Source organism: Tupaia chinensis, unplaced genomic scaffold (assembly GCF_000334495.1).
Source record: "Tupaia chinensis unplaced genomic scaffold, TupChi_1.0 Scaffold000458_2, whole genome shotgun sequence".
In the NCBI taxonomy this organism is placed as follows: domain Eukaryota; kingdom Metazoa; phylum Chordata; class Mammalia; order Scandentia; family Tupaiidae; genus Tupaia; species Tupaia belangeri.
This window is the reverse complement of record NW_006159967.1, coordinates 1,971,600-1,985,118: the sequence shown is the minus strand read 5'-3', so window position 1 is coordinate 1,985,118 and position 13,519 is coordinate 1,971,600. Positions and strand designations below refer to the sequence as shown.

The 13,519-nt window shown below is 37.9% G+C and overlaps 1 pseudogene; it reads left to right on the top strand.

Moving 5' to 3' along the window:
- The first annotated feature begins 5,878 nt into the window (after positions 1–5,878).
- On the top strand, positions 5,879–6,570 carry LOC102472013 (protein LSM12 homolog pseudogene; annotated as a pseudogene).
- Positions 6,571–13,519: the final 6,949 nt, after the last annotated feature.

Here is a 13,519-nt window from a genome sequence, read left to right as displayed (position 1 = left end):
GGCTGCATAGTCAACAGGGAGACATCCAATTTTACCCATCTTCAGTGAATGTGAGGACTCAAACGCAAAATTTAACACTCTGGGGCTATGTTGTGAAACCATGGCATTCCCTTGAGGTCTTCAGGTACATGAAATAATTAATGGACTGTGCACACCCATAACTAATGTTCTCATTTCTAAAAGAACTTTTGGGAAATTGTCTTCATTTAATAACTAATCACAGTATAACTCAATACAAAGTTAAAATATTTCTTACATTTTTTTTAACCATCTCAGACTACTGCTCAAATAGTAGTTCAAACAGGTTGGCATTTCTTAAGGCTGGTCAAACATGAACGAGAAATGGCAGATGTCGTGTAAACACAGGCCAAGCCCTCCACCTCTTCCCTGATCAATCAAATCCATAGAAACCTCCTTTTCTTCTGACCTTGTAAACACTATATTAAATCTACCTTCAATTTCTACTTATGTGATTAGCAGTTATTGAACTTTTTTAAATCAATTGTGTGTGCCTTGTTTCAAAATTTGTGTATCCTCCATAGCACAAGTTTTACACAGATTAATATTAATAGTACAGCTTTATAAAGATTAGATGTGAAAACATTTTTGTTAACTGGTATCTACAACATACAATCCATTCAATTTTCATATTAAAGTATTTGCCCCTGGAATTGAAACTTATATGTATGCTACACCTCCCTTCACCTTTAAATCTAAAACCTACCCTACGATATACAGTTAATATTTTCTGATAAATCAGTCAAGAAAACAGATCAGTAAACAAATCTGAAGTCTTAGACATTTCAGAATAAGAAAACATGATCTTTCTATTTCAAATTATGAAATTAGGTGTAGAAATTGATCATTCTTACACTGAACCTTTTCTCCTCCATTATTTCCACAACGAAAATAGGTTGACCATTTGCTAACTTTGTTCCAGTACAAATAATCATTGCTGAGTTGTATGTGTAATATGGCAGAAAATTTTGAAAGATCTTGCCTGTAAAAACAAAGTAAGAGTTAACAGAATGCGTTCCATCCTTTACCTGAAAAGGAAAAAAGATGCAGAGTCCCAACCCTTTTAACGACCTTAGGTTTCATAAGAAGGGCATATATCATCTCAAAAATTATGTCATCATAATCTATGCATGTAAGCATTTCTCCAGTAGTTGAGACATATTTACTCTGACACATCCATTATTATCCAATGACAAAATAACAAAACACTTAGAAAAGGAATTGGAGAACACCTCTGAACTAATGAGCAGAGAGTCTGCAGGGGAAATTTAAACAAGGCCAAAATCAGAATGTCTATTCTATCACAAGTCAACTTCTGCTACTGTTTTGAGAACATAGCTAATGTGAACAATGGATTTGAATATACAAATAATTATAATTGAATATTCAAATAAATTTGAATATACAATATAACTTTAACCAAAGATTTGTACTTATTTCTTTCTCCCTATAAAGCATATGCCAAAATTACCAAATGTGTTGAGTTTAGATTGGACAGTGGCATTCCCTTCTGACAATGTCATCAGTGGTTTTCCTTTACCTAGAAATAATGTTCATACTCATTACCAAGTCATCATAAGATTATATTTAGTAGCTTCTATACTGCAACATCCCTCTATTCACCGTGCAATTTTGACACATCAATCAATTTGCCAAACCAAGAACAGAACATATTCTTCTTCTACTTGGAATCTCTGTATGCAGCACCTTGAGCCTGGAAGGCTCTTCCATACCATCTTCTCCCATTTAAAGATCAGCACATAGACTCATTTCAGATGATTCCTCTACTGTGAAGTCTTCCCTGCTCCCTCCAGATAAATTAAATGTTCATCTATGAAACACAGCAAATTTCTTGCACAGTGATTAACTCTACTAAAAATACATTGTGCACACTTGAAGGCTATTTGGATGTCTTTTTCTCTTCCTCTATTACATATTCCTTCTGGTTAGGATCCATGTCCCAGCATCATAGTATTTAGCACACTGCTTTTCACTTGATGGGCCAATCAATATTTGTTCTATGATTAAATGAAAAAAATGAAAGTGTAAAGGTGTTTAGTTAACATTTTTAAACATGTTTTATTAACATATAGAGAGCCCAATAAGCTATAAAATCATTTCAACACAAGGGAGTATAGGAAGATGAGTAATCTGTACGGTAGATTTTAAACAGGGAAAACGAATAGAATGAGACCTGAGAGCCAAACATAAGTATGAAATCCATGCTGCAGTGCAGTATGAAATACCCATTTGGGGGCTTTCAGATCTGAATTCACATTCTTACTCCACATGAAACTCATCTGGTTCTATTTCCTTATCTACTTAATGGAAACAGAAATCTTTGCCTGCCAGTACTATTGTAAGGACCAAATGAAATCACAGGGTCATGGGGAAAGTATGTGAAAGAAAGGACACTATTATGAGATTACTAACCTGTGTGTTTTCCCCTTAGTACTGCAAACTCAGCTAGGTGTGCATGGCCTCAAAGAAGACATGAGACAGCAAAAGAATAACCAGGAATAAATCCTTGAGTTTTATATTTCAGGAATCTACATTTCCTTCAGAAAGGAATGGAAAGAAGTCATGTGCATCTAGCCGCAATTTGGAAGGATGTTTGATAAATAGAAGCAAAATTTTCTTTTTCCACTGTTGAGGCTTTACTTCCTGATTAAATAAAAAGCTCCAGGCTGTACAATGGAGGACAGCTAGAGGGCAACACAAATCAATTAGATGTGCTATGGGTACAGTAGAGCTTTCCACAGGGACCCACCCTGACTGAGCTTTGGAAAGAACGGAGATAATCATTTGATAGGTTTGTGGAATTTAAGACCAAAGGAGACCTGTGCATCATTTCTCATGAGGCTACAAGACCCTTATGAAGAAATGATTGACACATTTCTCAGGAGCTGGAAGAGCCCTTAAAAAGTCTTTCTATCCCTAAGGTTCAGTGTGACCAAGAAGCCACAGAAATATCACATATACCTACAATTATATGGAAGAAGAGGTCTCATAACCCCAGGCAAGAGATAGGGCACATATTCTATAACTACCAAAGTGGCAGAGAACATGCAAAAAGAAGGTATCCAATTTGTCCTTCAGAATGAGAATAAAGAACAGTGTAGTAAGACCTTCATGGGTGAGTGACAATTACATGGCAAGAGTGAGCTTGGTAACCATGACCAGATGGAGCACAGCCCACCCAATATGTTGAGACTGCACACCTCACCTTCTCCAGAAAACAGATAAAATCCCAGGGAAAAAAGGGAAGGAGATACTGAATTGATGAGATTAAGTTTCCAGCACCCAAGAGAATGGGCAGGATTTCACACACACACACACCCCTCAGAGAAGGGAGGGGGTGAGAGAAATTACACTGTTGATTCCCTTGATTTTATAGACCTAGGTTTTACCTATGCAAATGTCCAATACAGTTTGCACAGAGACATCAGGGAACATCAATTCCTTCCTCTCTTCCTCTTACCTCAGACTAATCAGAATTTTGACTGAATATCTTACACTAGACACTAAGGTTGGCAAAATTTTCTGTAAAAGTAGATAATAAATGTTTTAGGTTTACCGCTCATCTCTACTCTATTTTGCCCTTATAACATGTAAACAGCCACAGAAACCACATAACAAAATGACAGTGGTCATTGTCCAATAAAACATATTAATATTTACAAAACAGAAAATTGTCTGAATTTGGCCATAGACGATAATTTGCTGATACTTGGATTAGAGGAAAGGAAAATGACTGGGAGGGATATTAAAATATTAGGTTGTCAGAAAAGTCATGATTCATATTTGCATAGAAAAACAGAAAAATATGCAATGATTTTTCCAACAACCCAATATTCATAAGGCCTGAGCTAAGATGGCAGCCATAGGAATGGAAAGGAATAAACAAGTTAGGGGAAAGAAGGTAAGCAGCTATGGAAAGAAAGGTTGAGTGAACGATTCAAACTTGATTGCTTCCCCATTAGACTGAAAGCAGCAGCTACTAGAAAAAGTTTGGACTTCAAAAAAGAGAAAATATCAATACTCCCCCTATCATAAAGGGTCTAAACACTGCCATATATGGAATTTAAAGATAGAAACAATGTGAGAAAAATTACCACTCCTGCAGGCTCAATCTCCATACTTCAGCAGTCATAAGAGTGTAATAAGTGTTGTCTTAATTCCGTGTTGAAGTCATACCTAAGAACTCACAATTCCCCTTGCTGGAAACTCACTAATCCCCACACCAACCACTTTCCTTATCAATATCTACTTTTCAGGGTCACTAGACACACACCCTAACCTTCCCAGAGCCAGGCACCAAACAACTAAAACAGCATCAATGCTCTAGATCCTGCAAAATTATCATGCAAATTAGCCAGTTTCCAGGAAGCCCATGAAAATGAGCTATTCCTACTCCATTTGCCATATGTAAGCCATCTGCTGTATTTTCAGCTTACTGTTACCCTGTCCCCAAGTGCAACCTTTTGTATGGCCCTGTGTGCCAGCCTTCTCTTCTTGGAAATGTAATTAAGATTTCCTCCTCTTTTTCTTTTTTTAGAGAGAGAGAGTTTTTGCTATAGGGTGCATGTGCTCACCAGAGAGACAAAGAGAGAAATCACCCCCCAGGGGGAGGGTTATGCCGCAATTTCTTCTTCTCCATTCTTCTTTCTGGATCTTGGGCACGCACACACAAACACCCGAGATGCATTTTAAGCTGCCAGGTCCAGGACTTGAACCACAGCTGACTACACGGGAGTCCAGTAACATAACCATTACACCATCTGCTGGTCCCAAGATTTCCTATCTATCCAAACATCATTGTACTACACCCAACCCTCAAATTAATCTTTAAATTTTATAAACAGGTGCCTTAAATTTTTGATGGGACCATTGGTAGAAGAAGAAAACTTTTCCAAACCTGATTTTCCTTCAATTCATATTTCAGTCAGTGGGTACCAAACATTGCACGAACAGCACAGCACATTGCTTGCCCAGACATTCCCAAGCAGTCTTCCAAAGCAGAAACAAATATTCAGAGAGAAAATTGAGGAAAGATATCTGCCATTAAATATCATAGTACATCTGTTTTTCAAAAGTCATGACCACAATGTTCCTATCAGGAGGTTATTGTGCTTCTCCTAAAGAGCAATCAACAAAAAAGGCCAAATGAGTTAACCGACTCTCCTTGCTGGAAATTGGAGGGAACTTTGTTAGCAAGTGCTTTCTGCTCGTGATGGGCAGGCATAAATCACTGATGAGGGCTGTGAGGTCCACTGGAAATGAATCTGGTACTGTCCCTGCAAGATGTCCATTCCACAGCATTTGTGATTTGCTTTCTGTAAAACTTACTTCTTGCCATCTGTTCTAAATTTGTCACCCTTAGTTTACATTAACTAAAACTGTAAACTGGATTGACATTAAGTATGCAGCTTAAGGTTTTACTTCTATCAATAAATTCCCTTATAACTACCGGTTTAGGTTTTATGTAGCTTCTTCCTTCACTCCATCGCTGGCCTCCTTAAACAATGCTCACCTGCACCTCGTTTTTGCTGTTAACCTGTTTCTTAAATTCCCCTTCACCCCTTCTGTCCTATCCCATCACTCTGCCTTCTATTTATCCTGCTCTTTCCTTGGGTTCATTTTCTGATCCCCCCCCTTTTTTTTAACTGTTGGCACCCTATTTTCTATTTATTGAGTTGTCAGAAAGTCATGATACATTTTTGCATAGAAACAGAAAAATATGCCATGATTTTTCTGACAACCCAACAGTATCTCTAAGAAGCTGCTCTTCACTTGACTTCTGTACTAAACAAAACTTAACCTGGCCGCCTCAATCCCGGATCACGACTGCCCTCCCAGGATGGTGGCAGCTCTCCAGTGGGTCAAGTACTTCAGCATTGGGAGCCAGGGGTCCTGCCTAAAGTGCCAGGAGTAGTGGCTGCAGGGCAAGGTGGTAGCCTTCAACTATCAGTCTAAACTGCTGACTTTTCAAGGTGCCTCTTCCGGTGGAAAGCCCAACCATGCAGACATCTTGCTCATAAACTTATAGCATGTTTCAGATGTGGCAATAATGAATGACCACCCAGAAACCCCAGCTCCCCTAGCTTCACTCAGTGTCAGTAAGCTTGCCAGCAAAGCCCGGACCAAGGAGAAGCTGAGCCAGGCCTATGAATCAGTTCTGGTGTCTCCCTAGAAGGCCAGCAGCTCTTCCAGATCATCCGACAAGACCATTAAAGACTGTAAATGGCAAGAAAAAAGCATCATAGTCATGGAAGAAGCTGTTATCACACCCGTATCAAGTATAAATCTGTAAAGGCAAAGAGGGGTGTACACTGAGCCATGTGCACAAAACAGTTGAAAAACATTTTAGAGATGTAGAAAAAAAAGATACTGCAACGTACACAAGCCCAGCAACTACAGAAGGAGGCTGCCTCAAATCCTGAGTCTACACACGGAGAGGACTCCTTCAACATCAGCCAAGGAGGCAGCGGTGGTGGTGGCTTCAGGCCAGGGGAGGGAAGGCATCCTATATTTCCTGCTGGCTCTTCTTAACAAAGGGTCAGTGTTTCCAAATCTTAGACTTGAACAAACAAAACACCCAACAACAACAAAGAACAAGACAATAAGAGTTGAATCATTACTTGACTAACAGACTTCCGTCCTTGTCCTCTCACAGCCCTCTTCTGAAACAGTCACCTTGTTCATTTTATTTTTGAAAAGTCCTTTCCTGCTCTGCCCTTTTATTTCTGATTTCTAGTCTGTGCCTGCCATTCTGTTTTTGTAAGTGGCTACACTTGCCTTCTGAGTGATCAAAAGGAACTTTAACATCCTTTCCTCCAATATAAAAGTAACAAGACTGCGATTCTTCAGATGAGAGCAGAGAAGCAGAGTGTCCCTTCCCCTTCACATGTGAAGACACAGTGAGAAAACCCCATCTATGAAACAGACAGCAGGCTCTCCCCAGATACCAAATCCATTGGCACCTTGACCTTGGACATTCTAGCCTCCACAACTGTGAGAACAAATTTCTATTTACAAATTAACGAGTCTAAGGTACTTTACCATAGCAGCAAGAATGGACTAAGAGACTCTCTAAGCTTTGATTTCCTTTTTAAAAAAGTTACCTACCCCATAGGATTAATTAAAGGATTCAGTGAAATGTAAAGCATCTAATATCACGTAAGTTATATAATGTTGCCCAATAAACGTTACCTACTGTTTTTAATTAATGGCTCATAGTCTCATTCAAGTTCAAATTGAGTCCAAATTCTCATCTTATTTGTAATTTACAGATATAATTCTCAATATTGTTTTTTCTTCAAAGTATTCCTTTCTTACTCCCGCATATAATTTTATATTCATACATAAACTTTGAACGTATGCTGAAAATTTTATTTATAAGACCAGAGGTAGAAAAGGAAATAGGCTATTCAATGTGAAGAAACACTCCACTGATCAGACCAGGAATACATGCTGAAAGAAATTAAAGAGGATACAAATAAATGGAAAGATACTCTGTATTCATGAATTAGAGGATTGTATCATTAAAATGCCTGTACTTTTCAAAGCAATCTACAGACTTAATACAATCTTTATCAAAATCCCAATGAAATTTTTTGCAGAAACAGAAAAAAACTTTCATATGAACAAGAATAGTTTTGAAAACCCTGAAAGTGGGCCAGAAATGGCATGGACGTTAAAGCACTGGATCTCATATGGCCAGCTTCACAGTTCAAGTCCCAGACCTGTGGTTTAAAAATTACGCCAGGCGCATCTGTGTGTGTACCCAAGACCTGAGAGAAGAATGGAGGAGAAGGGACTGTGGCATGGCCCTCCCCATGGGGGGCAGGACTGATTTCTCCTTCCTTCCTTCTTTCTTTCTGTCTTTCTGTCTCTCTGTCTCTCTGTCTTTCTGGCAAGCCTCTCTCTCATGAGTGCATGCACCCTATAGCATAAACTAGGGGGAAAAATCGTGAAAGACAAGAACAAAACTGAAGGTCTCATACCTCCTGACTTTAAAATATATTACAAAGTTATACTAATCAATTAAACAGCATGGTACCAGAATAATGACAGACATGTAGACCAATGGAATGAAGTGAAAGCTCAGATATAAATCCATGTATATTGGGTTACTGATCTTCAATAAGAGTGCTAAAAATACACATGGGAAAAGGACAGTCTCTTCAGCAAATGTTATTGACAAAACTGTATACTCACATGCAAAATAATAAAATTAAACCCTTATCTTATACAATGAAAATGTATAAGAACTGAGACTATTAAATTCCATGAAAAAAGTTTCATAATATTGGACATTGCAATGATTTCTTGTATATGACACCAAAAGCACAGACAACAAAAGCAAAAATAGCTGATAGTATGCAAAATTATGCTCAATATGTCACTAACCATCAAGGAAATGCAAGTCAAAACCACAATCAACAATCACCTCACACTTGTTAGAACAGTAATTATCCAAAACAAAACAAAAAAAAAAGAAGATAACAAGTGTTAGAGAGGATATGGAGAAATTGGAACTCTTGTGCGTTGTTGGTGAGAATGTAAAATGGTGCCGCTATTGTGGAAAACACTATAAATATTTCACAAAAAACGAAAAATAGAACTTCCATATGATCCAGAAATCTTAATAGGCATATGCCCAAAGGAAAAGAAATCAGTCGGTAAGAGAGAGATCTGCACACTCCAATGTTCATTGCGGCACTATTCACAATAGCCATGATATGGAATAAAGCTAAGCACCCACCAACGAATGAGGAAAGAAAATGTGGTCCGTGTGAACGTGTACATATACAGATATATGTAATATATACACACAACGGTGAAGAACTAAAATATATACATATATGTACTATGTAAATAGTACATATATGTATATTTTAAATATGTATGTGTATACCATAGCTTTAAATATGTATGCCTATAAATATGTATGTATGTGTATACATATATTTATGTATGCACACATAATGGAATAATATTTGGTCATTAAAAATAATAAATCTGGCCTCACCACAGTGGTGCAGGTGATAGGATACCACTCTGCAATGCTGAAGGCTGTGTGGAAAACTGAGGTTTGTTTCTCAGGTCAACCAAAGCATGTTAAGCATTCCTGTGATCCTGGCTGATTGGATGCCGGGGCAGAGTTGGAGAGAGATTGCAGCACGATGAAACCTCTCAAAAGTGTCTTCCTCTCTCTCTTCCCCATAAATATAATAAACTCTAAAAATAATTTTGTCATTCAAGGCAACATGGACAAGCCTACAGACCATTATATTAAGTGAAATAAGTCAGGCACAGAACAACAAAGTTTCATGTGAATTCACTCATACGTGGAAATTTAAAATACTGTCCATATAGAAGCAGAGAATAAAACAGTGGTTACTAGAAGAGTATGAGGGAGGAGAGATAGATAGTAGTTAACAAATAAAAATTATGGTTAGATAGGAGGAGTAAGCGTTCTGAATTTATTTGACTAAAGAATTAACAGCCAGAAACAAAGGAATAAAAGGCAACCAAGACAACAGCCAACTTAAATGTTGGGACAGGTCCAGTAACATCAATAATAACATTGAATGTTAATGAATTAAATTCTCCAATCAAGAGACACAGGCTAGGTGAATGGATAATAAAAACAGAAACCCTCTATCTGTTGCCTATAGGAAACCCACTTCATGCATAAAGACATACATACACTGAAAGTGAAGGGTTGGAAAAATGTTTTCCATGCAAATGGGAACCAAAGAAGAGCTGGAGGCACGATACTAATTTCTGACAAACTGGGCTTTAAAACAAAAACTGTTCGAAGAGACAAAGAAAGGCACTATATTGTAGTAAAAGGGTCAATCGATCAAGAAGATATAACACTTATAAATATCTATGCACCTAATGCAGGAGCACCCAAATATGTGAAGGAAAGACTATTAGATCTAAAATGGGAGATAGACTGCAACACACTAATTGTTGGAGACCTCAACACTGCACTATCCCCTCTGGACAGATCATCTAGACAAAAAATAGATAAAGAGATAAAGATCTGAATGATACCATAAATCGAATGGACTTAACAGATATCTATAGAACTTTCCATCCAAAAACCACAAGATACACTTTTTTCTCACCCCCACATGGAAACTTCTCAAAGACTGACCACATCATAGGGCACAAAGCAAGCCTCTACAGATTAAAAGGCATAGAAACTATATCCAGCAACTTCTCCGACCAGGATGGAATTAAACTTGAGTTTAATTTCAAGAGAAATCCTCAAAAATACTCAAATACATGGAAACTAAATAACCTACTCCTGAATGACTTCACAACTACTGAAGAAATAAAGACTGAAATCCATATTCAATGATAACATGCAATTCTTTCTAAATTCTTTTAGGTTGATAATGATATGATGGTTAATAGCAAAATATTTCTAGTCTCAGGAAATGAGCGCTAAATATGAGCAAAACATCATAATGTCTATAATTTATTTTCATAAATTTAGTTTTTCAAGAACCATTTGTATTTATATATGGGTAGAGACAGGCAAATAAAGATATATTAAAAATTGATTAATCCAGGAAGAACGTATGTGGACAGTAACTGTAATAAACATTTTCTCTTGCTGTAGCTTCTTAATTTTTTAATGTAAAATAAAATCAAGGTTTAGATGAACTACCTGGCAAAATCAAGAAAATCTTAAATGATGCTGAGAAACACTGAGGGCTATGACACTACACTGAATAGACTGGGAGCTGTAAGATAGGTAGTATTTTCCAGAGGATTGTATAGTGGACAATTCCGTGTTCCCTGCACTGGTTTTAAGATACTATCGAACCTAAAATCATTGAGACTCGACATTTAGGCTGGCCAATCAGAACACATATTTTGATTTGATAGAATAACTATTAGTGATAATTAAACATTAGAAAAGACAACTAGAAATGAGAAAAATATTTGTAGTGGAACCTAAGAATCCCAATAAGGGATGACAATAACCTCTAGGCTGAAGAAGCCAGAACTGCCCGCGCTATCCCATCTTCCAACAATTCTAACACCAGGTTATCCTCCGAAGAGTCCTTTTATATGATCACATCTCCACCCCAAACTATACTTTCTGGAAATAAGATGTGCTCTACCTCCATGAGTTTCTTGTCTTTACAAATACATTCTTGAGCCAACTCAGAGTTCTTTACCTAGTCCCCAAGAACCACAGCTCATATTTCTTGTAAATAAGTTTGATAAGGCTCATTAAGAATTTGATCCTTTTCAAGCATCTAATTCTCACTTTGCTTCTGATCCCAGAAGAATACCTCTCATGGCCCTGGGTCCCTGTTCAGGGAGGAGCAGGTGCAAAACAAGAGAGAAGAACAAATTCGAACTTGGCTGTTATTATGCATATCCCTCGAGTGACTCTTTTCTAATCTACATACAATAAATTCAGCAAGCATTCTCTGTTTCATGTTCTCTTTGGGGAACTAAAGTCCATCCTGATGAGGAGTCTGCTTATTAAAAAGAAGGAGAGTTTAAAGATTTTATATTGTTTAATTCCCATTTTTCTGCAAAACAAAAGAATCAGTTGGTTTTTTTTTTAGTAAGACCATATCTGGCAGAGAATAAATTTTACCTGAAGGAGTCATGTTTTGATTTACTTAAGCTCTGGTAGTAATATTACCTTAAAGTCATTCTTTAGCACTTAATAAACAGAATCTTTGGTTTCGAAGGTACATGAATTATACAACCCACCTCTGAGAAATAACCAGAAAATAACTATATGGTCAAAGGTTGTTTTATCTATTGGATGAAGTTAGGAGACTTCTGATTTTTCAGTCTTCCATTCTCTTATTACCATTTTTTTTATTTTATCACACATCTATTCTGTCCCACTTTTATTAGTTTCATGTTCTTCTGATGGTGATTCTAAAAATACAGCTTTCAAAAGTAAGTAAGTTTTCTCTCAAATGGGACCAGAATTCACAAAATCCCCAACTACCCCACACCTCCACTTCTATCTTCCTCTCACTCATACATACATACATACACACACACAACCCTCCAAGGCCCAGCCTAGTCTCTCATGGACTCCTAACTTTGGGGGTAAGCATGTTTCTCTATCATGTTTTAATATGCTAACTTTGACCTCAAACTGCTGGGTCTTCATCACCACTGTGGTCTAGGAAAACTGGACTAGATGATTTCACCTGGTATAGGAAGTACCTACTATCTAACTTCAGCTGAGAAATCTAAAGTCCCCTATAGACAACCTAAGTGTTACTCTACACCTTAGAAAAGTACTTTGTGTCAGCTTGTTTTTTGGACAAAATAAACCTTACTTCTCAAAACTAGGAATAGACATATGCTCTTGGACTTACAAGGGGGCTGGAAACATAAATACTCCTGCTTCTCTTATGCTAGCTTCAATGGCTCTCTAGTACCCATCAAAGGGGAAATCATAGTCAGAGGCCCAGCCAAAGTCGGGGCTATGGGCGACAGAGCACCCCTGCACAGTACCAGAGCTACATGGGACCCAAGTCTGCGTCCTAGATCAACCTGAATATAGCAGGCGCTCTTACATATGCCTGTGATCCTAGCTGTCTGGAAGACTGGGAGCAGGACTGTGCCCTGAGCGATGTTTCACCAGGGTAAAATCTCAAGGGTACAGCTTGCTCTTTCTCTAAGATGAAAAAAAAATAATAATTAAGATTAAAACTTAAAAAAAAAACAAAAATCATGCCTAGGTGTGATAAAGCAGGTGGTAGGACACTGAACTGTCATGCTAAAAGCCACATGGTGACTGTGGTTTTCAAATGCCCAGACTAGTCAGCCTGAAACACACGGCATACATGTGAGTGCCTAAGATCCAGTGAGCTGGACTATGGGAAGAAGGGGATCGCTTGCCCCCCCCCACACTCTCTGGCATGTGCATTATGAATAAAGTTTTAAAAAAGTTTTAATAGGGACCAGCAGTTAGCGTAATGGCTATGTCACTGGACTCCCATGTAGTCGACCTTGGTTTGAGTCCTGGACCTGGTGGCTTAAACTCACCCCAGGCGCATGTGTGTGCATACCGAGAGGAGAATGGAAGAGAAGGGACTGGACTACGGCATGGCCACCTCCCACCCCGCACCCCGGTGGGTGATTTCTCGCTTTCTGTCTCTCTGTCTCTCTCTGTCTTTCTGGCGAGTGTACACACCCTATAGCATAATCCTCTCAAAAAAAAAAGTTTTAATAAATAAATAAAAATAATAACAATCTCAGCGATTTCAAGTTACAAAGGAAGAGGGCTAAGGGGTTTCAGTTCACAAAATCATTAGAATTAAGCAATTACAACTCATATTCCTAGTCTACTTCTACTTGTCCCAACCTTATCCTCCAATTTAAGCATATTAGTGACAAAAACTGAAAAAAAAAAACAGTATATGAGAATTTGAGCATCTTCTCTAGTCCTTGTCATTACTTGACAATTGTTTCATATAATCGTGAACACTGC